Source organism: Zalophus californianus, chromosome 9 (assembly GCF_009762305.2).
Source record: "Zalophus californianus isolate mZalCal1 chromosome 9, mZalCal1.pri.v2, whole genome shotgun sequence".
Classification (NCBI taxonomy): Eukaryota; Metazoa; Chordata; class Mammalia; order Carnivora; family Otariidae; genus Zalophus; species Zalophus californianus.
Genome location: NC_045603.1, coordinates 48415934 through 48441308, shown reverse-complemented (window position 1 = coordinate 48441308; position 25375 = coordinate 48415934). Strand labels below are relative to the sequence as shown.

The 25375-nt window shown below is 41.9% G+C and overlaps 1 long non-coding RNA gene across 1 annotated transcript; it reads left to right on the top strand.

The window, feature by feature from the left end:
* On the top strand, nt 1–24047 carry LOC113923122. The gene is made up of 3 exons (XR_003520179.2): nt 1–96; nt 1861–1962; nt 20590–24047. It is a non-coding gene; the product is annotated as an uncharacterized LOC113923122 (long non-coding RNA).
* The last annotated feature ends 1328 nt before the right edge of the window (nt 24048–25375 follow it).

The window sequence follows — 25375 nt, the reverse complement described above, 5'->3', positions numbered from 1 at the left end:
GAGCGGCTGGAGCTCTGATGTATTGCTGTTACAGAGCCTGTGCCTGAGACCCTCCGTGACTGCTGTCTGCCAGGCCACATATTTTGTGCTGCACAGGTAAGATGAAGGGGCGTAGGACGGAATTCCTTTCTAGTTGGGATGAAATAAAAAAGTTAAAAAGCATGCTAAGTTTTAAGTAGTGTATCAAGGCCCTGAAGTAGATAGGCCTCTAAGTCATGCACCTTAATTGGCAAATGAACTATCCTGAAAATAATTACTATTAGAGTATACGGTTGAGAGTCAGTACTTCAGTACGAATTTTCCAGATGATTTGGGAAGTGAAATTTGAGCTGGGTTCAATAGGAAGGTAAGTGGCAACTTTTAGACTAGGCAGAACTGGGCCGAACTCAGGCAGTGGGCAAGCACCTGGTGTTTCGTAAAGAAAGTAAAAGAGAGGTTTAGTGAGAAGGTGGTTAGGGATAAAAAGGAAATGGGGGCTGTCAGATTGTGGAGGCCTTCACATTTGCAACAGAAGCATTTGGATGTCTAATTTCTGGGTAATGCGGAGCCACTGAAAGCTTATTAACATGCAACAGTGAGGGCCACAGAGTTTGCAATCAAACCTAGTATAAGAATGAAACAGAGGATTTTCAATTATTCAATTTAATCACGGATGGGAATTTGATTGGTCCCAAGCGTGGACGCTCAAGGCCAATTTGCCAGGCTTCCTTCCAACCTGGCAGGCACAGGAGAGGAGCAGCTGCGACACAGTGGCTGGTCTGTGGTTTGTGTGCCCGCAGACCTGACTTCTAGTTAGTTTTCAGCTACATGCTTGCTGCTTGGCTTTGGGCGGTTAACTCCTCAGAGTCTCAGTTTTCTCATCTGCAAAATGGAGATACAGTATCTCCAATGGTGGTCACAGTAATGAGAAATGATACGAGTTCCTGGATCATAGCTTATACTCAATGAAAGGTAGCTGGTTTTAGTTTTATTGTCATTATTACCATCCTCAAGCCATCTCACATACAAGCTTGAAAACTGCAGCTGGATTAATTCTGATTTATTAACCCTATTATTTGCCCAAAAATGCTTATTAAAACTGTCTGATTGGGGTGCCTGGGTGGCGCAGTCAGTTAAGCATTGGACTCTTGGTTTCGGCTCAGGTCGTGATCTCAGGGTCGTGAGATCCAGCCCCACGTCGTCGGGGATGGGTGCTTAAAGGAGAGTCTGCTAAAGTTTCTCTCTGTCCCTCTCCCTCTGCCCCACCCCCTCCCACCAAAATAAATAAATAAATCTTTTTTAAAAAATGTCTGATTGGCAGGGGGCAGCAAAGTCATCTTCACATCTGAATGTCAACACCTTCCAGCTAGCAGAGTGTGCCCTGTTTGCAAGTGCTCTGCCTCCCCAGAGGAAAGTAGCAGGTGGGAGTCCAGGGTTTCACTGAATCTGGCTCCTAGTTTGTCGATTACCCCTTAATGGCTGAGACTCTGAGAGAGGAGAGCACAGGTGAGGGAGCTTCAGGAGCCAGATTCACTCTCACTCTCACCATAGGGGACCCAGCATGGAATGGTGGAAAGCAACTGAGTGTTGAGTCACACAGACCTGGTTTCAAATTCAGACCCTGCAACTTACGAGCTGGGTGTCTCCGTTCAAGTTGCTTACACTCTCGAGCCTCACAAGTTCCATCCGTAAAATAAAAATGATTGTCCTTGGCCGGGTTGTTGTGGAAACCCGCCGGTCTTTCTTTTGGAAAAGACCATGATCCAGTGTAGCCCATGAGAGTTGCAAATGAAGGGAGAAATTCTTGCTTCCTTCTTGCCCCCTACTAGGGCCTCAGTTGTAATCTGCTGACTAAAACAGTTTCTCTCCTTCCATCCAAAGGGGGACAGTCAAACCAGGCACTGTGCTTGTCACCCTGGATAAAGCCTTTCAGTGACAACCCAACTGATACAGGACAAGCAGAGTAAAATATTTGATAATGAGGTAAGTCTCCTTTAGTACCACAAGAGAGGTAAGAAGAAGTGAGTGGGTATTAGTGAGAGGTTAAGAGAAGAAAAAGTCTCAAAAATGGGAGGAGAAAGTAAAAGAGAACAAATGTAGGGCAATGTTTTAATTAAGTGTTTATTGATTTATTAACTAGAGAACAGATTTTTTTCAGCCAATTACTCTTAGACAGTCACCATATTATGAGTAATAAACCAGCCATATTCCTTATTCAGGTATCACCATGAAAGGGAAAATTTGAAAGCTAGCTATTTATTCTGGGGGCCTTAAAAGAAAAATTCATTTTCTTACCCAGAATCAGTTGCTGGGAAAAATTATATAAAATTACATTATAATTATAACTATATATAAAAATTTTATATATACACATACATATATATAGTATATATATATAGATACATGCTACTATATACTAATATATATATATATATATATAGTAGCAGGACCTTTCCCTTCTGTTGTTATTCAAATACAGCCCTGTTCTCTGGGCTGACTGAGGAAGAAGTTATAAGGAGGCAGTGAGCAGAGGATGGAGCAAGATGGCGGAGGAGTAGGAGACCTGGATTTCGTCAGGTCTCAGGAATTCAGCTGAATAGGGATCAAACCATTCTGAACACCTACGAACTCAACAGGAGATCGAACAGGAGAGTAGCAACAACTCTCTGAACAGAGAAGCGACCACTTACTGGAAGGTAGGACGTGCGGAGAAGTGAATCCGAGGCGATATTCGGGAGGATGGACGGCGGGGGAGGGGGCCTCCGTCGGCCGCTTCTGGCAAGTGCTAGAGCCGGGGAGCACAAAATCGGACCTTTTAGAAGTCGGCTCCGCTGAGGGACGTCGCTCCAGTGGCTGAGCGGGAGGTGGAAACCTCGTGGGACAGTGTGGTCTCAGGACACTTGGGGTCACAGAAAGACCGGGGGTGCCTGAGTGCGGCAGAGCTCCCAGGTATCGGAGCGGGGAAGCCGGCTGCAGAGACGGAGCCGAGGCGCGGGCTCTCAGCTCGGGGTGGCCATAAACTGTGATCCGCAGCCCAGTCGGGCCACTGCTCCTCCAGCAGGGACCCAACAAGCGGCAGATCCGGGGAGACTCCCCTTCCTCCCCCGGGAGGAGCGGCGCGGGAGCACACCGCAGGGATCTGCTGGGTTTGGAGACCACACGGGGTCAGGTGCCAGAGATAGAAACGCTCGGTCACAGGCCGGGTGAGCACAGAGTGCGGCCAGAGACCAGGGAGACAGGAGCGACTGGCTGCTTTTCTCTGGGGGCGCACTGAGGAGCGGAGCCCTGAGTTCTTCCCTCCTCCGAGCAGAGAGTGGGAGGCCGCCATTTTCACTGTCGTCCTCCAAAGCTGTACGGAAAGCATGCAGGGAACAAAAGCTCCCAGGAGCAAACCCGAGCAGCTTGCTTAGCCCGGACCGACAAGGGCGGGGCAATTCCGCCTCCGGCAAAGACATCTGGGAACGACGGCAACAGGCCCCTCCCCCAGAAGATCAGCGCGAACAGCCAGGAAGCCAAGACCAAGTTTACCGATCCAGGAGAACGGGAGAACTCCAGCGCTAGGGGAATACTGCACATAGAATGCATGGCTTTTTTTTTACCATGATTCATTAGTTTTTCAAAGTTAATTTTTTAACTGTTTTTTTAATTTCTCTTTTTCCCTTTTTCAACCAACATCAATCCCTTGTTTTAAAAAAACATTTTTTATTTTTCATTTTTAGAGTCATATTTTATCCCTTCATAGTAGTTACCCTTATTTTTGGCATATATATGTAAGTTGTTCTCTCTTTAAAATTTTGAGATACAGTTTCTCTAACAGATCAAAATATACCCTAAATCACTAGTGTATGGCTTTGTTCTAGTCTCCTGCCTGATCACATTCTCTCCCTTTTTTTTTTTTAAATCTTCTTCCATCTTTTTTCAAACAACTTCTTATCGTATCAATTCCTTTTATAAAATCTTTTATAATTTTCATCGTTACAGTCATCTTCCATCCCTTCATTGTATCAACCCTTATTTTGTCCATATATAAGTCTTTCTTCCTTTAAAATTTTAGGAGGCACTTTTTCCTAACAGACCAAAATACGCCCAAAATCTAGTGTGTGGCACTGATCTATGCACTAGCCTGAACATATTTGATCATATTCGGTTTTATTTTTTATATTCTTCTGTTTTTGTTTTTAATCTTTTTCTTTTTGGTTTTTTTTTTTTCTTTCTTTCTTTTCTCTTTCTTTCCCTTTCTTTTCCCCTGGTTTCAGGTCTTTTCTGATTTGTATAGAGTATATTTTCTGGGGACGTTGTTAACCTGTTAGCATTTTGTTCTCTCATTCATCTATTCTCCTCTGGACAAAATAACAAGATGAAAAAAATCACCTCAGCAAAAAGAACAAGAGATAGTACCGTCAGCCAGGGACCTACTCAATATGGACATTAGTACGATGTCGGACCTAGAGTTCAGAATCATGACTTTAAAGATACTAGCTGGGCTTGAAAAAAGCGTGGAAGTTATTAGAGAAACGCTTTCTGGACAAATAAAAGAACTAAAATCTAACCAAGTCGAAATCAAAAAGGCTATTAATGAGGTGTAATCAAAAATGGGGGCACTAACTGCTAGGATAAATGAGGCAGAAGAGAGAATCAGCGATATAGAAGACCAAATGATGGAAAGTAAAGAGGCTGAGAAAAAGAGAGAGAAACAACTACAGGATAACGAGGGCAGAATTCGAGAGATAAGTGATACGAGAAGACGAAACAACATTAGAATAATTGGGATCCCAGAAGAAGAAGAAAGAGAGAGAGGGGCAGAAGGTATATTGGAGCAAATTATAGCAGAGAACTTCCCTAATGTGAGGAAGGAAACAGGCATCAAAATCCAGGAGGCACAGAGAACGCCTCTCAAAATCAATAAAAATAGGTCAACACCTCGACATCTAATAGTAAAACTTATGAGTCTCAGAGACAAAGAGAAAATCCTGAAAGCAGCTCAGGAGAAGAGACATGTAACCTACAATGGTAGAAATATTAGACTGGCAACAGACCTATCCACAGAGACCTGGCAGGCCAGAAAGGACTGGCATGGTATCTTCAGAGCACTAAACGAGAAAAATATGCAGCCAAGAATACTATATCCAGCTAGGCTCTCATTGAAAATTGAAGGAGAGATAAAAAGCTTCCAGGACAAACAAAAACTAAAGGAATTTGCAAACACGAAACCAGCCCTCCAAGAAATATTGAAAGGGGTCCTCTAAGCAAAGAGAGGGACTAAAAGCAGCACAGATCAGAAAGGAAGAGAGACAATATACAGTAACAGTCACCTTACAAGCAATACAATGGCACTAAATTCATATCTTTCAATAGTTACCCTGAATGGAAATGGGCTCAATGCCCCAATCAAAAGACACAGGCTATCAGATTGGGTTAAAAAACAAGACCCATCAATATGCTGCCTGCAAGAGACTCATTTTAGACCCAAAGACACCCCCACATTGAAAGTGAAGGGGTGGAAAACCATTTACCATGCTAATGGACACCAAAAGAAAGCTGGGGTGGCAATCCTTATATCAGACAAATTAGATTTTAAAACAAAGACTGTAATAAGAGATGAGGAAGGACCACTATATCCTACTTAAAGGGTCTATCCAACAAGAAGATCTAACAATTGTAAATATCTATGCGTCTAACGTGGGAGCAGCCAATTATATAAGGCAATTAATAACAAAAGCAAAGACACACATTGACAACAATACAGTAATAGTGGGGGACTTTAACACCCCCCTGACTGAAATGGACAGATCATCTAAGCAAAAGATCAACAAGGAAATAAAGACTTTAAATGACACACTGGACCAAATGGACTTCACAGACATATTCAGAACATTCCATCCCAAAGCAACGGAATACACATTCTTCTCTAGTGCCCATGGAACATTCCCCAGAATTGATCACATCCTAGGTCTCAAATCAGATCTCAACCGATACCAAAAGATTGGGATCATTCCCTGCATATTTTCAGACCACAATGCTTTGAAACTAGAACTCAATCACAAGAGGAAAGTCGGAAAGAACTCAAATACATGGAGGCTAAAGAGCATCCCACTAAAGAATGAATGGGTCAACCAGGAAATTAAAGAAGAATTAAAAAAATTCATGGAAACCAATGAAAATGAAAACACAACTGTTCAAAATCTTTGGGATACAGCAAAGGCAGTCCTGAGAGGAAAGTATATAGCAATACAAGCCTTTCTCAAGAAACAAGAGAGGTCTCAAATACACAACCTAACCCTACACCCAAAGGAGCTGGAGAAAGAACAGCAAATAAAGCCTAAACCCAGCAGGAGAAGAGAAATAATAAAGATCAGAGCAGAAATGAATGAACTAGAAACCAAAAGAACAGTAGAACAGATCCACGAAACTAGGAGCTGGTTCTTTGCAAGAATGAACAAGATTGATTAAACCCCTGGCCAGTCTTATCAAAAAGAAAAGAGCAATGACCCAAATCAACAAAATCATGAATGAAAGAGGAGAGATCACAACCAACACCAAAGAAATACAAACAATTATAAGAACATATTATGAGCAACTCTATGCCAGCAAATTAGATAACCTGGAAGAAATGGGTGCATTCCTAGAGATGTATCAACTACCAAAATTGAACCAGGAAGAACTAGAAAACCTGAACAGACCTATAACCACTAAGGAAATTGAAGCAGTCATCAAAAATCTCCCAACAAACAAAGGCCCTGGGCCAGATGGCTTCCCAGGGGAATTTTTTCAGACATTTAAAGAAGAATTAATACCTATGCTCCTGAAACTGTTCCAAAAAATAGAAATGGAAGGAAAACTTCCAAACTCATTTTATGAGGCCAGCATTACCTTCATCCCCAAACCAGACAAAGACCCCATCAAAAAGGAGAACTACAGACCAATATCCTTGATGAACATGAATGCAAAAATTCTCACCAAAATACTAGCCAATAGGATCCAACAGTACATTAAAAGGACTATTCACCATGACCAAGTGGGATTTATCCCTGGGCTGCAAGGCTGGTTCAACATCCGCAAATCAATCAACGTGATACAATACATTAACAAAAGAAAGAACAAGAATCATAGGATCCTCTCAATAGATGCAGACAAAGCATTTGACAAAGTACAGCATCCTTTCTTGATCAAAACTCTTCAGAGTATAGGGATAGAGGGTACCTACCTCAATATCATAAAAGCCATCTATGAAAAACCTACAGCCAATATCATTCTCAATGGGGAAAAGCTGAGAGCTTTTCCCTTAAGGTCAGGAACATGGCAGGGATGTTCACTATCACCACTGCTCTTCAACATAGTATTAGAAGTCCTAGCCACAGCAATCAGACAACAAAAAGAAATCAAAGGCATCCAAATCGGCAAAGAGGAAGTCAAACTCTCACTCTTTGCAGATGTTATGATACTGTATGTGGAAAACCCAAAAGACTCCACCCCAAAACTGCTAGAACTCATACAGGAATTCAGTAAAGTGGCAGGATATAAAATCAATGCACAGAAATCGGTGGCATTCCTATACACCAACAACAAGACAGAAGAGAGACAAATCAAGGAGTCGATCCCATTTACAATTGCACCCAAAACCATAAGATACCTAGGAATAAATTTAACCAAAGAGGCAAAGGATCTGTACTCAGAGAACTATAAAATACTCATGAAAGAAATTGAAGAAGACACAAAGAAATGGAAAAACATTCCATGCTCATGGATTGGAGGAACAAACATTGTGAAGATGTCAATGCTACCTAGAGCAATCTACACATTCAATGCAATCCCCATCAAAATATCATCCACTTTTTTCAAAGAAATGGAACAAATAATCCTAAAATTTGTATGGAACCAGAAGAGACCCCGAATAGCCAGAGGAATACTGAAAAAGAAAAGCAAAGCTGGCAGCATCACAATTCCAGACTTCCAGCTCTATTACAAAGCTGTCATCATCAAGACAGTATGGTACTGGCACAAAAACAGACACTTAGATCAATGGAACAGAATCGAGAGCCCAGAAATGGACCCTCAACTCTATGGTCAACTCATCTTTGACAAAGCAGGAAAGAATGTCCAATGGAAAAAAGACAGTCTCTTCAACAAACGGTGCTGGGAAAATTGGACAGCCACCTGCAGAAGAATGAAACTGGACCATTTCCTTACACCACACACAAAAATAGACTCCAAATGGTTGAAAGACCTAAACGTGAGACAGGAGTCCATCAAAATCCTAAAGGAGAACACAGGCGGCAACCTCGACCTCAGCCGCAGCAACTTCTTCCTAGAAACATCGCCAAAGGCAAGGGAAGCAAGGGCAAAAATGAACTATTGGGATTTCATCAAGATGAAAAGCTTTTGCACAGCAAAAGAAACAGTCCACAAAACCAAAAGACAACCGACAGAATGGGAGAAGATATTTGCAAATGACATATCAGATAAAGGGCTAGTATCCAAAATCTATAAAGAACTTATCAAACTCAACACCCAAAGAACAAATAATCCAATCAAGAAATGGGCAGAAGACAGGAACAGACATTTTTCCAAAGAAGACATCCAAATGGCCAAAAGACACATGAAAAAGTGCTCAACATCGCTCGGCATCAGGGAAATCCAAATCAAAACCTCAATGAGATACCACCTCACACCCGTCAGAATGGCTAAAATTAACAAGTCAGGAAATGACAGATGTTGGCGGGGATGCGGAGAAAGGGGAACCCTCCTACACTGTTGGTGGGAATGCAAGCTGGTGCAGCCACTCTGGAAAACAGTATGGAGGTTCCTCAAACAGTTGAAAATAGAGCTACCCTACGACCCAGCAATTGCACTACTGGGTATTTACCCCAAAGATACAAATGTAGGGATCCAAAGAGGTACGTGCACCCCAGTGTTTATAGCAGCAATGTCCACAATAGGCAAACTGTGGAAAGAGCCAAGATGTCCATCGACAGATGAATGGATAAAGAAGAGGTGGTATATATACACAATGGAATATTATGCAGCCATCAAAAGGAATGAGATCTTGCCCTTTGCAACGACGTGGATGGAACTGGAGGGTGTTATGCTGAGTCAAATAAGTCAATCAGAGAAAGACATGTATCATATGACCTCACTGATATGAGGAATTCTTAATCTCAGGAAACAAACTGAGTGTTGCTGAGTGGTGGGGGGTGGGAGGGATGGGGTGGCTGGGTGATAGACATTGGGGAGGGTATGTGCTATGGTGAGCGCTGTGAATTGTGCAAGACTGTTGAATCACAGATCTGTACTTCTGAAACAAATAAGGCAAGATATGTTAAGAAAAAAGAAAAAGAAGAAGATAGCAGGAGGGGAAGAATGAGGAGAGTAAGTCGGAGTGGGAGACGAACCATGAGAGACGATGCACTCTGAAAAACAAAATGAGGGTTCTAGAGGGGAGGAGGGTGGGCATATGGGTTAGCCTGGTGATGGGTATTAAGGAGGGCACGTTTTGCGTGGAGCACTGGGTGTTATGCACAAACAATGAATCGTGGAACACTACATCAAGAACTAATGATGTATGGTGATTAACCTAACAATAAAAAAATTTAAAAAAATCAAAATAAAAGGAGGCAGTCAGCACAGACTAATGCTTTAATTGGTTATTAATACATGGTCACTGCTATTCTTAGAGATTGCTGATGTTTCGATAGCTACCTCAAAAATAGAGTCCCGATTTCATGCCTGTGTTCTATCACACATAAAACCAGGGACAGTTGATGGGTAAAAAGTTGGACCACAGTGCCATTTCTGGAAAGCCCTAGTTAAATTTGTAATTGCTTTTAAAAGTCATGCTGGGAAGTCTCCTGATAACCCAATCCATCTTGAATATTCATAATTCATCCATTAAGAAACTGCCTTGACTGTAACTCAGTGTCAGGATTGACCACCCTTCATGCGGTTCACAAAGTAATGGTGGTAGGGTTGGAAATAAATTAGTTAAATGTGTTAGACAAAGAACAAATAATCGAGTCAAGAAATGGGCAGAAGACAGGAACAGACATTTCTGCAAAGAAGACATCCAAATGGCCAAAAGACACATGAAAAAGTGCTCAACATCAACTGGCATCAGGGAAATACAAATCAAAACCTCAATGAGATACCACCTCACACCAGTCAGAATGGCTAAAATTAACAAGTCAGGAAACGACAGATGTTGGCGGGGATGTGGAAAAAGGGGAACCCTCCTACACTGTTGGTGGGAATGCAAGCTGGTGCAGCCACTCTGGAAAACAGTATGGAGGTTCCTCAAACAGTTGAAAATAGAGCTACCCTACGACCCAGCAATTGCACTACTGGATATTTACCCCAAAGATACAAACGTAGTGATCCGAAGGGGTACGTGCACCCCAATGTTTATAGCAGCAATGTCCACAATAGCCAAACTATGGAAAGAGCCTAGATGTCCATCGACAGATGAATGGATAAAGAAGATGTGGTATGTGTGTATACACACACACACACACACACACACACACGTACACACAATGGAATATTATGCAGCCATCAAAAAAGGAAATCTTGCCATTTGCAACGACGTGGATGGAACTAGAGGGTATTATGCTAAGTCAATCAGAGAAAGACAAGTATCATATGATCTCACTGATATGAGGAATTTGAGAAAAAAGAGAGGACCATAGGGGAAGGGAGAGAAAAATGAAACAAGATGAAACCAGAGAGGGAGACAAACCATAAGAGACTCTTAATCTCAGGAAACAAACTGAGGGTTGCTGGAGTGGAGGGGTGTGGGAGGGATGGGGTGGCTGGGTGATGGACACTGGGGAGGGTATGTGCTGTGGTGAGTGCTGTGAACTGTGTAAGACTGATGAATCACAGACCTGTACCCCTGAAACAAATAATACATTATATGTTAATAAAAAATTGTGGTTAGAAAATAAATCTAAACATGTGTTTATCATATTTGGGAGGACTTTAGGTATTGTTAAAGGATAGAAAGTATGTAGTTTTAAAGAACTGAAATGGGCAATCCTTTCCTAATTCCACATAATATTTGTTAACTGGTAACTCTGATGAACTCTCAGACTGAAAATTCATAGACCACATAATTAATAGGAGTATTTATTATTCATTATGGATGAACTAAGACCCTGGGGAGCTATTCAGTCCCATTTACGGAAGAATAAAATAGTCACCATGCATGAGATCAATACATGATGAGTTGTGAGTGTGGTATTTACAACCTGAGAACCAAGTCTCTGCCATTGCAGAGTCTCCCACTCTGAACTAGGAGCCCCCTAGTTGCTTGTCGAATGCCCACCTGCTGAGTGCTCATGTGGGAAAAATTCTAAACAATGGAAACCATTTGCTTCTGTGGAGTTTCCCTAGTGATACCTGGTTGAGCTTCCTCCTCTATGTGGATGGCGTGGGATGTAACAGAGGGAATCAGGACCAAAGACCATGGAAGATTTGGGAGTTAAAAACAAACACCTGGGTTTGAATCTAGCCACCCTTTCCCAAACACAGCTGGGTCCAAAATAACAGCTGAAAAGTGCTCCTTCCTCAATTTGGCCCCAATCCTGCCCAGACGGAGGACTCCTCTGTTTCCACTAGGAAGAGCCAAGAGCAAAAACTCCATCCATCTGAAAATGCTTGGAAGAATTTCAGGGTCAGGGGAGACAAAAAAAAAAAAAAAAAAAAAAAGAAAGAAAAGAAAAGAAACCACACGGTTGGTCTCACTGATAAGGATTTAAGTGTAAGGATGGAAAATGGCATCCATCAGAGATCACCACCTCTATGCGTCCCACGGGGTACCAGATACTTGCTAAGAAACAATCCACACTCCACCCTGAACCCCCAAATGCCATGAATGTCAGAACATCTGCCCCTGGGGGAGAAGTTCTCTATGAAGCTAAAGAAAAGCCACTGTGCCTCAAATCCAGTGATGAAGGCAATGGGGCTTTAAATGATATAATTGATCACATTTGCATTATATTTAGAAGATAAACTGCTTCCTTGCTTGCTTGCTTGCTTGCTTATTTATTTATTTATTTATTTATTTGCCACAACTGGTGTAGCATTTAGTAATTTGGTTGAGGATATGAAGTAACCAGTGGTAATTTATTATCTATTTTATTAAGACACGGTGTTCAAGATGTGTGATATATTTGTTCCTTTATCCAGAAGTGATCTCAATGGTGAAGAGTAGAGCAAAGGAAACCAGCAAAGAAGCCATCTAAGAGATATGTGAGCAACGGAAATACTTGTCACAAATCCCACGCCCTTCCATGCTCTGAGCTCCTGGGAGAGGGCCTGAGGGCACCCCTCAGTAGCTTTACTTCTACATTCAATGTAGCAATAGCAGTTTCCATAGCAAACTGGAAGCCAGTGATTGCAGAGAGAAAACAGATCCTGTTAGAGTCCTGCAGCTGGACGTGGCCAGAAGTGACAGAGAGCCAACGGTGATAAAGGAAACTGATAAATCAAAATGGCAGGGAAAATAACTCATCAACCCTTTATCAGTATGGGGAAAAGAAAATAGTGGCGCAAAATGCAAGATTTGGTGTTTACATTAATAATGGTCTGATACTAAGGAAATGATACCTGTGCAAGGAAGACAAGCGATGTATTCTGGACAGTGTTCCTGCGGCAAAGGATAAACTATTTTCAATTCGGTCATTTTGAACATTCACTCATGGGCAATGCTCATTTCTCAGACTGGTCTGCATAGATAACAAAGGAGAGGTAGAAAACCATAGTTAAAGGAGTGGATATGGTAGCCAGCCTGCCTGGGTTCAAATCCCAACCATAACACCTACTCTCTGTGAAACGCTGGGCAACTCCACCTCTCTGAATCTCAGTTCCTAAACTGTAAAATGGGTGGCAGGGAGGATTTAATGAGCTCGTGTGTGTAAAGCACTAGAAGAGCGCTTGTCACACAGTAAGCACTAGGTAAGTGTTCTCTGGAAAGAAATTCACATTTACTGAGCACTTACTGTGTGCCAGGTACTGAGTATGAGCTATCCTCTTTATCATTTTCTTCTATAAGCTGTTACTATATGAAGTATAGTATAATATCAGAATTTAGTCTTAAATGTTCCTCAAGCCAAAGTAACTGATGACAAAGAATGATCAACTCTTAAGACAAGTCAGCAAGGTCTATTACATCTAACATTCATTTAATTGTTTTCTGCTATAGTAAACTTTTTTCTTAAATTTTCTTAAAATTTTACATCCATTTAGTTTAGCTACTATTCTCTCTGTGAAGTGGCCTCTTAATTTTGCATGTATATTCATCATCTTTTCTGCAATGATTTCAGCTTAGTTACCGTTTTAGACCTCAAGGATCCAATTATCTGGGAATATGAGGCTAGGCATTAAATTCACCTGTGGGTAGGCACTGCAACAATTTGCAAGATAAAAACAGTGCTGAAACAAGTTCTGGGTTCCTAATAATGTCAAGAAGAAATATGCAATCATTGCCAAGCAAAAGCACTGGAAATCTGCCTTTTGAAATAGGCCTACAAAAATCAAACAGGTATAGAATAAAGTGCTGTAAGTAGAAATGTGACATTTTTGAGTATCAAAAAATTTATTTTCAACATCTACAAAATGCCTGACCAGTACTCTTTAAAACTATCAAGGAATGACTGAGAAACTGTCACTAATTAGAGGAGAAACAGGAAGCATGATGACTGAATGTAATGTAGTGTCCTGGACTGGACTGGATCCTGGAACAGAAAAAGTCATTAATAAAAAGCAGATGCAATTTGAATAAGGACTGGAGCTTCATTGATAGTAATGTACGAGTGATAACTTCTTAGTTTTGATAATTGTATGATCACAATATAAAGATGTCAGTAATGGGGAAAATGGGTGAAGGGTACACAGGAACTCTCTGTACCATCTTTACAATTTTTCTGCAAGTTGAAAATTATTCCAAAATAAAATCTTTACTTAATTACTTTCGTGGGGCACTGGGTGGCTCAGTTGGTTAAGCCTCTGCCTTCAGCTTAAGTCATGATCCCAGGTTCCTGGGATCGAGCCCCGAATCTGGCTCCCTGCTAAGTGGGGAGTATGTTCTCCCTCTACCCCTCCCCCTGCTCATATCTCTCTCTCTCTCATGTTCTCTCTCTCTCTCTCAAATAAATAAAAGCTTAGAAAAAATACTTTCACAATAGTAAAATATGGAAAGAGCCCAGATGTCCATCTACAGATGAATGGATAAAGATGTGGTGTGTGTATACACACACACACACACACACACACACACACACACACACACACACACATACACATACACATGGAATACTACTCAGCCATCAAAAAGAATGAAATCTTGCCATTTGTAACAACGTGGATGGAACTAGAGGATATTATGCTAAGCAAAATGAGTCAGTCAGAGAAAGACAAATACCATATGATTTAACTCATGTGGAATTTAAGAAACAAACAAAACAGGTAAACATAGTGGAGGGAAAGGAAAAAGAAGATAAAAATGGAGAGGGAGGCAAATCATAAGAGATTCTTAACTCTAGGAAACAAACTGAGGGTCGCTGGAGGGGGTGGGGTGGGGGGATGGGGTCACTGAGTGATGGGCATTAAGGAGGGCACTTGATGTAATGAGCACTGTGTGTTGTATGCAACTCATGAATCACTAAATTCCTCCACTGAAACTAATAATACAGAATATGTTAACTAAATTGAATTTAAATAAAAAATTTTTAAAAATATTTTCAGATCCTTGAGAACCTGGGCAGTGGAAATAGCTTGGATCTTAATATCAGAAGGTTGGATTTGAATCTTGCTTCCACCACCATCCCACAGGGTGACTTGAGGCAAGTTGGTTGAATATTTTGAGCCTCAGTATACACACTCATAAAATAGGAAAGAAAATTCCTACTTCACACAGTATTATTGAAAGAGCAAATGAGAACTCATAAACCCATATAAAAGGTGACCACAAATGCAAATATTTCACAAAACCTCTTTGAATTGCAGCTTCAGTCCAACCCTTAAACTATTCAGTGAATCGACACATGACTTTTCTTATTTTACTTTTAAAAAATGACCCATAAATGATCCATGACACCTTCAATACAAAAAAAATAAGAGCCAGATATTAATCTCATTAGAAAGTTTGTATTTTCAGATTTTTCTTTTCAAAAATGGCATTTAGTCTGTTGGATTTGGGGAAAATCTGTTGCATTGATTCTGGTGTGAGTTTCCCTGACTGTATACAGACTTGGACAAGAAATAGCTCAATAAAAATCAGTGGATTTGATGCGTTATTTTGTGGTTATCTGATTCTGATGATGAGCCAGAATCAGGTACAAGGAAATCATCACTGCAGAAGCTTTGAGGAAGTCCTGGGCAGAGAAAACAGGCAGTCAGGAGAACTCCGGTGAAATTTCCCTTCCATTCTCAGGGAGACATGGCTGCAAGTGGTCAAGAGTTAAGGGGAGGGTATGTGCTATGGTGAGCGCTGTGAATTGTGTAAGACTGATGAATCACAGACCTGTACCTCTGAAACAAATAATACATTATATGTTAAAAAAAAAAAAGAAGATAGTAGGAAGGGTAAAATGAAGGGGGGGAATCGGAGAGGGGGACGAATGATGAGAGACTATGGACTCTGAGACACAAACTGAGGGTTCTAGAGGGGAGGGGGTGGGGGGATGGGTTAGCCTGGTGATGGGTATTAAAGACGGCACGTATTGAATGGAGCACTGGGTGTTATACGCAAACAATGAATCATGGAACACTACATCAAAAACTAATGATGTAATGTATGGTGATTAACATAACATAATAAAATTTTTAAAAAAAAAGAGTGAAGGTTTTTCATCCAGACTCCCTGGACTTGGAGTCAAGCTCTGACTCTTACCTTTTTGAATGTGGCCAGGTGATTTAACCTCTCCGTGTCTTGTTTGGAGAGAATTGATAAGGATGTGATCTTATTTGTGTTTTGAAAACTCCTCTGGAAGCAGCATAAAGGAACAATGAGAGCAGAGCCAGACCCAAGGCAGCAGTGGTGGTCAGGAAACCAGACCAATGTTGAGAAGAGATGACGAAGAGTCTGGCATGGGAAACATGAGGGAGGTGGACTGGAGGGGAGCCGGATACTGGGAGAAGGAGAGGGGATCAGGGAAAGAAAGAAATGTAGATGGACTCTTAGGTTTCTGGAAAGGGGGTTTAGTCCACTCACCAAGACTGGGAGTCACAGAAGAGGGAGGGATGTAATACATATCATTTGGGACATGGTACAGGTTTGCATTTTGGGACATTCACAACGACATACCTAACTGGCATAGGGGCTTGTATTTTAGCTCGTGTACTACTCTGAGTGAACAGGGGCTATGAGAGAGAAAGTACAAGATGGTGCCTAAGAATGCTATTTCTACTTCTTACTAGCTGTGTGACTAAAGCAGTGAATTGCTTCACTGCCTCCATTTCTTCATTTTTTACACCATCATCCTCATCCTCATCATCACTGTCTTACAGAGTTGTTATAAGAATTAATACATAGACATCTGAATTGGCAAAGAAGTGAAACTCTCACTTTTTGCAGATGATATGACACTTTATGTGGAAAACCCAAAAGACTCCACCCCAAAACTGCTAGAACTCATACAGGAATTCAGTAAAGTGGCAGGATATAAAATCAATGCACAGAAATCAGTGGCATTCCTATACACCAACAACAAGACAGAAGAGAGACAAATCAAGGAGTCGATCCCATTTACAATTGCACCCAAAACCATAAGATACCTAGGAATAAATTTAACCAAAGAGGCAAAGAATCTGTGCTCAGAAAACTATAAAATACTCATGAAATAAATGGAGGAAGACACAAAGAAATGGAAAAACGCTCCATGCTCATGGATTGGGAGAACAAATATTGTGAAGATGTCAATGCTACCTAGAGCAATCTACACATTTAATGCAATCCCCATCAAAATACCATCCACTTTTTTTCAAAGAAATGGAACAAATAATCCTAGAATTTGTATGGAACCAGAAGAGACCCTGAATAGCCAGAGGAATGTTGAAAAAGAAAAGCAAAGCTGGCAGCATCACCATTCCAGACTTCAAGCTCTATTACAAAGCTGTCATCATCAAGACAGTATGGTCCTGGCACAAAAACAGACATATAGATCAATGGAACAGAATAGAGAACCCAGAAATGGACCCTCAACTCTATGGTCAACTCATCTTTGACAAAGCAGGAAAGAATGTCCAATGGAAAAAAGACAGTCTCTTCAAAAAATGGTGTTGGGAAAATTGGACAGCCACATGCAGAAGAATGAAACTGGACAATTTCCTTACACCACACACAAAAAATAGACTCCAAATCGATGAAAGACCTCAATGTGAGACAGGAATCCATCAAAATCCTTGAGGAGAACACAGGCAGCAACCTCTTCGACCTCAGCCGCAGCAATTTCTTCCTAGAAACATCGCCAAAGGCAAGGGAAGCAAGGGCAAAAATGAACTATTGGGATTTCATCAAGATGAAAAGCTTTTGCACAGCAAAAGAAACAGTCCACAAAACCAAAAGACAACCAACAGAATGGGAGAAGATATTTGCAAATGACATATCAGATAAAGGGCTAGTATCCAAAATCTATAAAGAACTTATCAAACTCAACACCCAAAGAACAAATAATCCAATCAAGAAATGGGCAGAAGACAGGAACAGACATTTTTCCAAAGAAGACATCCAAATGGCCAAAAGGCATATGAAAAAGTGCTCAACATCGCTCGGCATCAGGGAAATCCAAATCAAAACCTCAATGAGATACCACCTCACACCCGTCAGAATGGCTAAAATTAACAAGTCAGGAAATGACAGATGTTGGCGGGGATGCGGAGAAAGGGGAACCCTCCTACACTGTTGGTGGGAATGCAAGCTGGTGCAGCCACTCTGGAAAACAGTATGGAGGTTCCTCAAACAGTTGAAAATAGAGCTACCCTACGACCCAGCAATTGCACTACTGGGTATTTACCCCAAAGATACAAATGTAGTGATCCAAAGGGGCACATGTTTATAGCAGCAATGTCCACAATAGCCAAACTATGGAAAGAGCCTAGATGTCCATCACCAGATGCATGGATAAAGAAGATGTGGTGTATATATATATATATATATATATATATATATATATATATATATATATAATGGAATATTATGCAGCCATCAAAAAAATGAAATCTTGCCATTTTCAGTGACGTGGATAGAACTAGAGGGTATTATGCTAAGCAAAATAAGTCAATCAGAGAAAGACAAGTATCATATGATCTCACTGATATGAGGAATTTGAGAAAAAAGACAGAGGATCATAGGGGAAGGGAGGGAGAAATAAAACAAGATGAAACCAGAGGGGGAGACAAACCGTAAGAGACTTAATCTCAGGAAACAAACGGAGGGTTGCTGGAGTGGTGGGGGGTGGGAGGGATGGGGTGGCTGGGTGATGGACATTGGGGAGGGTATGTGCTGTGGTGAGCGCTGTGAATTGTGTAAGACTGATGAATCACAGACCTGTACCTCTGAAACAAGCAATACATTATATGTTAATAAAAAAAAAAGTCAAAGAAAAAGAATTAATACATGAAAGAATTAGCCCTGCCCCTGATCACTCATTGTGAATCACTCCTCAGTCCAGCTAATTACTATTAGCTGTAATAATTTGTAGCTAAAATAATGATAAGTAACTTCCCTAAAGGGGTGTAGCCAAAGTAGTCTGAGGTGGTATTGGAACCTAGAACTGCCTCTTTGCATTTAGCACAGGGATTTGAAGAACAAGTTGATCTCAGGGGGCTGCCGTTTCCAAAGCTGCACAAGATCAAAGCAAGTGACAACCTTCTACCACTCCCCCTCCCTAATACTTTCCGTTTGAAAACTCCAATGTCAATGATGACCTTTAGTCAGAGGGTCTCAGGAAAGTCAAAAACACAGTGAAGAGTTTCAAAAGTACTTGGGAGTTAAGGAAGTTTAAACATCAAGTGTAAGCCTTCGTTTTCTTCAACGAAGGAAGAAGGCACTAAAGTGGGCACAGGTGAGGGGTGGAAGTGTGAGTCAGGTAAGGGTAGAAACCAGCAGGAAGTAGCACTAATGAGAGAGACAAGAGACAGTAACAAATGGAGGCCCTAGGCCTGAAGGAAGCAGGCTGGGACGTGACCAGAGTCGAGAAAGGTCCCCTCTTCCACTGAGGGCTGGAAAGGAAGAGGGGACAAGGCCAAGCATGGGGACGCCAGAATAGGGCTTTGAAGGGACTTTCAGCAAAGTCAAAGGTGAGGTTAAATGGTTCAGTGGAGAGGAGAAAGGGCAGAGTGGAGATTTTGAGTGCATTGCTGAAGGTCTGAAATAACCACTGGGAGGGAACCGAGAGGAAGCTGACCGGAAGCTGCACAGGATGTGAAGATTCAAAAGACCACATGTGTGGAGGCCTCAATCTGCCTTGTGATAGGGTTTTCTCCTGTATTGCTGAGCACATATTTAAGAAATCAGTAGACAAGGCTATGTTCTCATTGTATTTTGATATTTCTAAAATATATCCATGACTTAAAAAGCTTCAAGAACCTTAAACTAAAATCTGTGCACTTTACGAGATAATCCCCCATGTGCACAGTGGAGCACTTTTCTGATGAAAGGGCAGCACTGGCACAAATTCTTTACAGGAGTGAAATCTAGAAGATTCTCTATCATGTGTCTTTGGGCTCTAACAATCCTCCTTCTCCATCCCAATTAAAATGCAGCTGATTCCATAATTATATTCCTGTCCAAAACGTGTGTTCCTTTATTAAGAGAATTAATTGAGTTATCTCAGAAGAGAATATTGATCACATTGAGATTTGACTAATAAAAAATTCTTGCCAGAACTTGTCTAAAGTGAGGTCCAGAACTAGGTCACTGTCACTCATGAGAAAGCCCTCAGAAACCAAGATGAGAAAGAGGAAAAAAAAGTGCATTCAACATGAGGGTCAAGAAGCCAGGTTCAGGGGTATCCTTCAGGGGAGGAGTCAGTGATTGACAGCCGCCTCTAGAGAAAGTGGAAAATGTGCAGGGCTCACATCATTGGGTAGATTAAGGGGAAACAACCTGTGCAGGCGGAAAAAAACTGTGAAAGAAAGTCTGTACAACTGACTGAGGTGTTGAAACAGATGACTGATTGAAAGAATTTAGAGGGTGGGGGGCACAGAGTGTTGCTTGTAGCTTCCACTTACGCTCTATGCCTCTAAGTGGTTCCCCACGTGGACCTTGCGACCACTCACAAGCACGTTGAGTCTCTTTCTTTGATTCTCCATTCACACCAGCTTTTCTCATTTCCACCACATTTTAGCCAGAATAAATGACATCTCCATGCCTGCTCATTAATCCACACAGCCCCATAAAGGCTGAAAGCATCTTTGAGGTGTTTGCATTTAAATGGGCTAGACGCAGGCAGGGTTTCCCTGCTTCTGATCCCAGAGGACTGAAGAAGAAGAGGCTGGATCATATTTCCCCCCTTCTTTTTTAATTTAGCAAACCTGCTTGGCGACCAGCAAGGAGCTGACAGATTGCATACTGTCATCATTTAATCTTAAGACTAAAATTCAATTTTCCTTTTTCAGGATCAGAATTGGGAACAGGGGGGAATAAACCACCCCGAAGACACAAGGTGACCCGTCTCAGTGGGATGACCTAGTGCACAAGCCAGCTAATGATGCCCGTCTGTCAGCTGGGCCCCGGGAGCCAGAGCCCGAGGGAGAGGACACCAGCCCTGACAGATGGCGGCGGCTTTGCTGATTATAAAGCTCAGCTGGACCAAGGCTCTATTTCATTCCCAGCACCAAGGTCCCGTCTGAACATGGGCTGTTTACTTAAAACATATTCATTCCTGTTTCTGTTCATCAGATTCTGAGGATAAAAATGAACATGAGCAGCTGTTGGATTTTTGCTGCTAACTATTCAATTCTGCTTTGTGTTAAGGAAACTCACAATCCATTTTACCCCGTAATCATTCTTTATGAGCGAAAAATCAAATCGGAAGTGGCAAAAGAGAATGGACGCTAGGGAAAAAAAATTCAAATAGGCACTGCCTTTGGTTGATGCTCTTTCCCTGCATGGGAAATTCAGACTTTTGTATTATCCCACTAAAAAAAGAAGCAGCACCAAATTCAGCAAGCTGATGTTTTCAAGCACAAAACAATGTCGAACCAGGAGCTCTGCTCTTACTCTGCCTTCTGCCTAAGAGATCTCGGCTTTCCTTCTAGGAGTAATGAAGAAGTGGCTTCAGGACATTATGCCTCCCAAGTCACTGAACTTCAGACCCAGTCACATATAGACATTTAAGACGAGAGGGAGTAAATGCCCAGCGCTGCTATGACAGAAGGGTCCTGAGGAAGAAAAGCAGCGCTTGGAAAAGATCACCACCCTCTGCCACCCGAAACCTCAGGGAGGAAAAATGTTATTCCAGGCGGCAGCTGTGAATTACAACATGCCCAAGAACTTGCACAGGCCCCTTCAGGCCAGGTCTTATGCTATTTGGAAAAGTGACAAGGGGTTATATTTTCACACCCAGCTGTTGCTTTATGACTTCGTAGGCAAGGAGTTGTAGAGGTCTCTCTAGCTCCCCAACGCTGACTTATTTAGAACTCCTGTGGGAAGGAGATCAGGGCTGCACACAGTGGCTGATGGAGGAAGGGCGATGTGGCAGGTGTTCTTAAGCAGACACATATTCTGGAACAAGTTGCGTGAGGTAGGGTATGAGACATAGTCTCATTAGCCAAGGCGAGGCTCTGTAATCCTGTTGGCCAGCTGTCTTGGGAGCCTCACAAGGCTGCTCCTTTTTGGCATAGCCTTAGGAAAACAGCCCCTCCATTTTTAATGAATGCAGCAGGAAAGGCATGGGTACAGAGAGGAGGAAACTGCTCTCTGACTTCTTTTCCTGATTATCATCTAGGACAGGCTTTGGTAAATGACAAATGCTCAACAAAATACTGTGCCTGAGAGAAGAGCCTGCATAGGGAATCTGGAAATTCGTATTTTATTCTCGAGTCTGCCACCAACTGGGTGACTTTGAAAGAGTGACTTGATTGCTCTGGACTTCAATTTTTGCAAGGAATGAATTGCAATAGGTAATGTCCACTGTGCCCTGAGGTCAGTTTGCCTTTTCTGATTCTTTGATTTATCAATAACAAGGTTTGCAACTAGCAGATCAGGAGTTAATAATCCATCTCTGAGCACTATGGATTCATTCAAGAATTAATGGGTCAGGAACCTGTAATTCTGATGACCTATCCAGTTTGGGGAACAACGAACTAGCTCTCCACTACGATGAGATGGTTTCAGATCTCCAGCACCCTTCGCCAGTGCAAGGGCATCTAGAGAGCCAGGATAGTAGAAATTCTACTTTTCTCTCAGCATCAATAGCATGACAGGGACCTAGTCAGCACCATCCAATAGAACATTCCACCATGATGGAAATGTTCAACATCTGTACTGTCCTGTACAGTAGCCACTTCTCATATGTGTTCACTGGTCACTTAAATTGCAGGTGATGTAACTAGGAACTGAATTTTAAATTTTGTTTCATTTTAATTATTTTAAATTTAAGTAGTCACATGTGGCTGGTAGCTACCAAAATGGACAGCATAAATCCTACTACATTCTGCTGTAATAAACTCACAAGTGGTATGCTGTGGGGAAATGAAAAAACAGACCTTATTCTACTCCCATTTCCACATTTCTGGGTAGTATGGGGCAAGGGACAAGACTCTGTGACTCCATTTCCTTTTCTCTCCAATTAAGATGGTAATACCTACTTCACAGTATTGCTCCGAAGGTTTACTTACGCTGGATACACGAACTGCCTTTGAGAATCATAAAATGCTATCTATAAAAGCAAGGTATAATGGGGATCATTCACTGCTGAAAGAGGATCTTGTTTCACTGCAAAACACAATGATGTCTGAGAACATGTGACTAAATTTGAGAAGAGGTTGGTAATACCAGATGGGAGAGATTGAAAATAAAGTGGAAAAACCAAAAAGTAAGGGTTAAAGAAGGTGGAGGAGAAGGGAGGGGATGGAGATGATGGATTTGGGAAAGTCAAGACGTGTGATATAAGGGCGATAGTGAGAAGGCAAAGGCAGACCTGGCTTTTGGGAAGATACTTTGGGGTTGAGAACTCCTGATGACAGGAGCAAAGACCAATGCCCATCCTGAGCTGCACGGAACTAGAAAATCACTGACTGGAATTAGGGTACATTTTCTCCCCTTACATGACGGCCTCAGAGAAAAAAGTCTGGGGGGATTTGAGCAACAGCTACATAGGCCAAGAGAGTTGATGCAGAAGAACATGTTCAACAGTAATGTTCGGGGCAGAAGGGGGTTGACAACACTGGATTGTTTGGGATGAACCTATAAGCCTCTTTATATTTAAAGCAAATCTGGAATAAAAGCATATACTCTAGTAAAGACCAAGAAAGAATTGTTTGATAAAGAGTTGCTGCAACCCTACCGGAATCATAAAATGTGTAGCGTGTTGCAGTGAAGGGTAATGATGCTGGGCTTGGCTTGGCACCATGGCCCCCCTGCTCAGGACAGAAAGAATAATGGGTGAGAGACAACAGGAGTTAAACATCCTAGAGTCCCCTAGCACTTACAAAAGTGCTCAAAGTGGCCATTTGGCATCCATCTCATTGAATTTTTCTGTCTTTTTATCTCAGTCCCTAATAAGCATTACTTCCAGAGAATGCCTGGGTTCAAATCCAAGCACTCCCATGTAATCACTGTGACCCTGGGCTGGAAACAAACTCTCTAAACCACACAACCCTCATCGCGAGAGTGTAATAGTACTTGCCTCAGAGGAGTATATATAGTCCTTATGTGCAAACTAGCACAGTCTCTGAGCACTCAGAAACCACTCAAATATGTAAGTAATTTTTATTAAATACTAGATTATGTGTCTCAAACTTCCAAACATATCACTGGGGAAAAAATAGCCTTTAACTGGATCAAATTAAACATTACAACCAGAAACATGGCTTTCTATGAATCAATGCTTTTAGTTTTATTTTTGTAAACATAGTCAATTAAGTGTTGCTTTCATTCATTCATTCAATCAAAAAATTTTCCCCTCATTTTGAAAATGAGCAGTCTTTTTTTTTAAAGACTTATTTATTTATCTTAGGGGGTGAGGGGCTGAGGGAGAGGGAGAGACTCTCAAGCAGACTCCATGCTGGGTGCAGGGCCGGACATGGGGCTGGATCTCACAGCAACCCCCACACTAAATCATAACTTGAGCCAAAACCAAGAGTCAGAAGCTTGACCAACTGAGCCACCCAGGCACCTGAGGAGGTCATATTTGAATGGAGTGAGGAAGTGAACCATATGAATGCTCTGGGGCAGATAAATGCTGGCCCTCCCTCTGGGAAGGCAGTGTCCCTGAAGCTGAGAGGGCAAGGGAAACAAGAGAGGAAGGAATCTGTCTGTAGAAAAGCCAGGAGCCAGGTCATACAAAACATAGTTTCCAGAGTAAGTAAGGCCTGTGAGTTTTGTTCTAGGTGCTATGAGGAGCTACTGGAGGGATTTGAGCAGGGAAATGTCTCAATCAGATTTACATTTTAAAAGAGGCTCTCAAGCAGTTGTTTAGAGAATAGACTCCAAAAGGTTAAGGGTAGGAACAGGGAGACCAGTGAGGAGGTCAGTGCACAGGCCCAGCTGAGATAAGAGTAGAGGCTCAGACCTGCAGTGGAGTTGGTGAGAAAGGATGAGATCACAGGAATATTTTGATGACAAGATTTCCTAATAACTGGATATGGGGCTTGAAAGAAAGAGAAGGATCAAGGATGACTCCAAGGATATTGGCCTGAGTCACCTTAGGCTGGGGGGCAGAGAGGGAGGAGGGTGGTTGTTGCGGGGGTGGGGGGGGGTTGGAGCAGGCTTGACAGGGGTGGGGAGAACATGAAGCAAGAGCTCTGCGTTTGACATTTTTATTTTAGATGCTTATTAAAAGTTCAAGTGGAAATTGCAAGAGCCGTCCATTGTATGTACTCTCTTGAAAAATAAAGGCTTTGTAGTGGAGGATTTAAAGGGCAGGCAAAAAATGTTCCTAGAAGCTGGGATCAGCAGAGCTGGGGGCTCTGCCTGAAGTGTGTTGCATAGGACTCTGTATTACAAAAGGACAGCAAAGCCTCCAAGACTATTTGCTAAAAAACCAGCTAGACAATGAATAAGGCAGAGAATATATGTGGCAAAAATTATATTTTGTCTTATCCCTTTAATGTGAGAATTTGGGAGGAGCATGTTAGAGAGAGAGTTCTGATGACCTGATAAACTGATGGGGAAATAAACTAAGCATCAGATATCCTGAAGGTAAGAATGGAGAAAGAGCTGTTTGAAAACAAATACCCT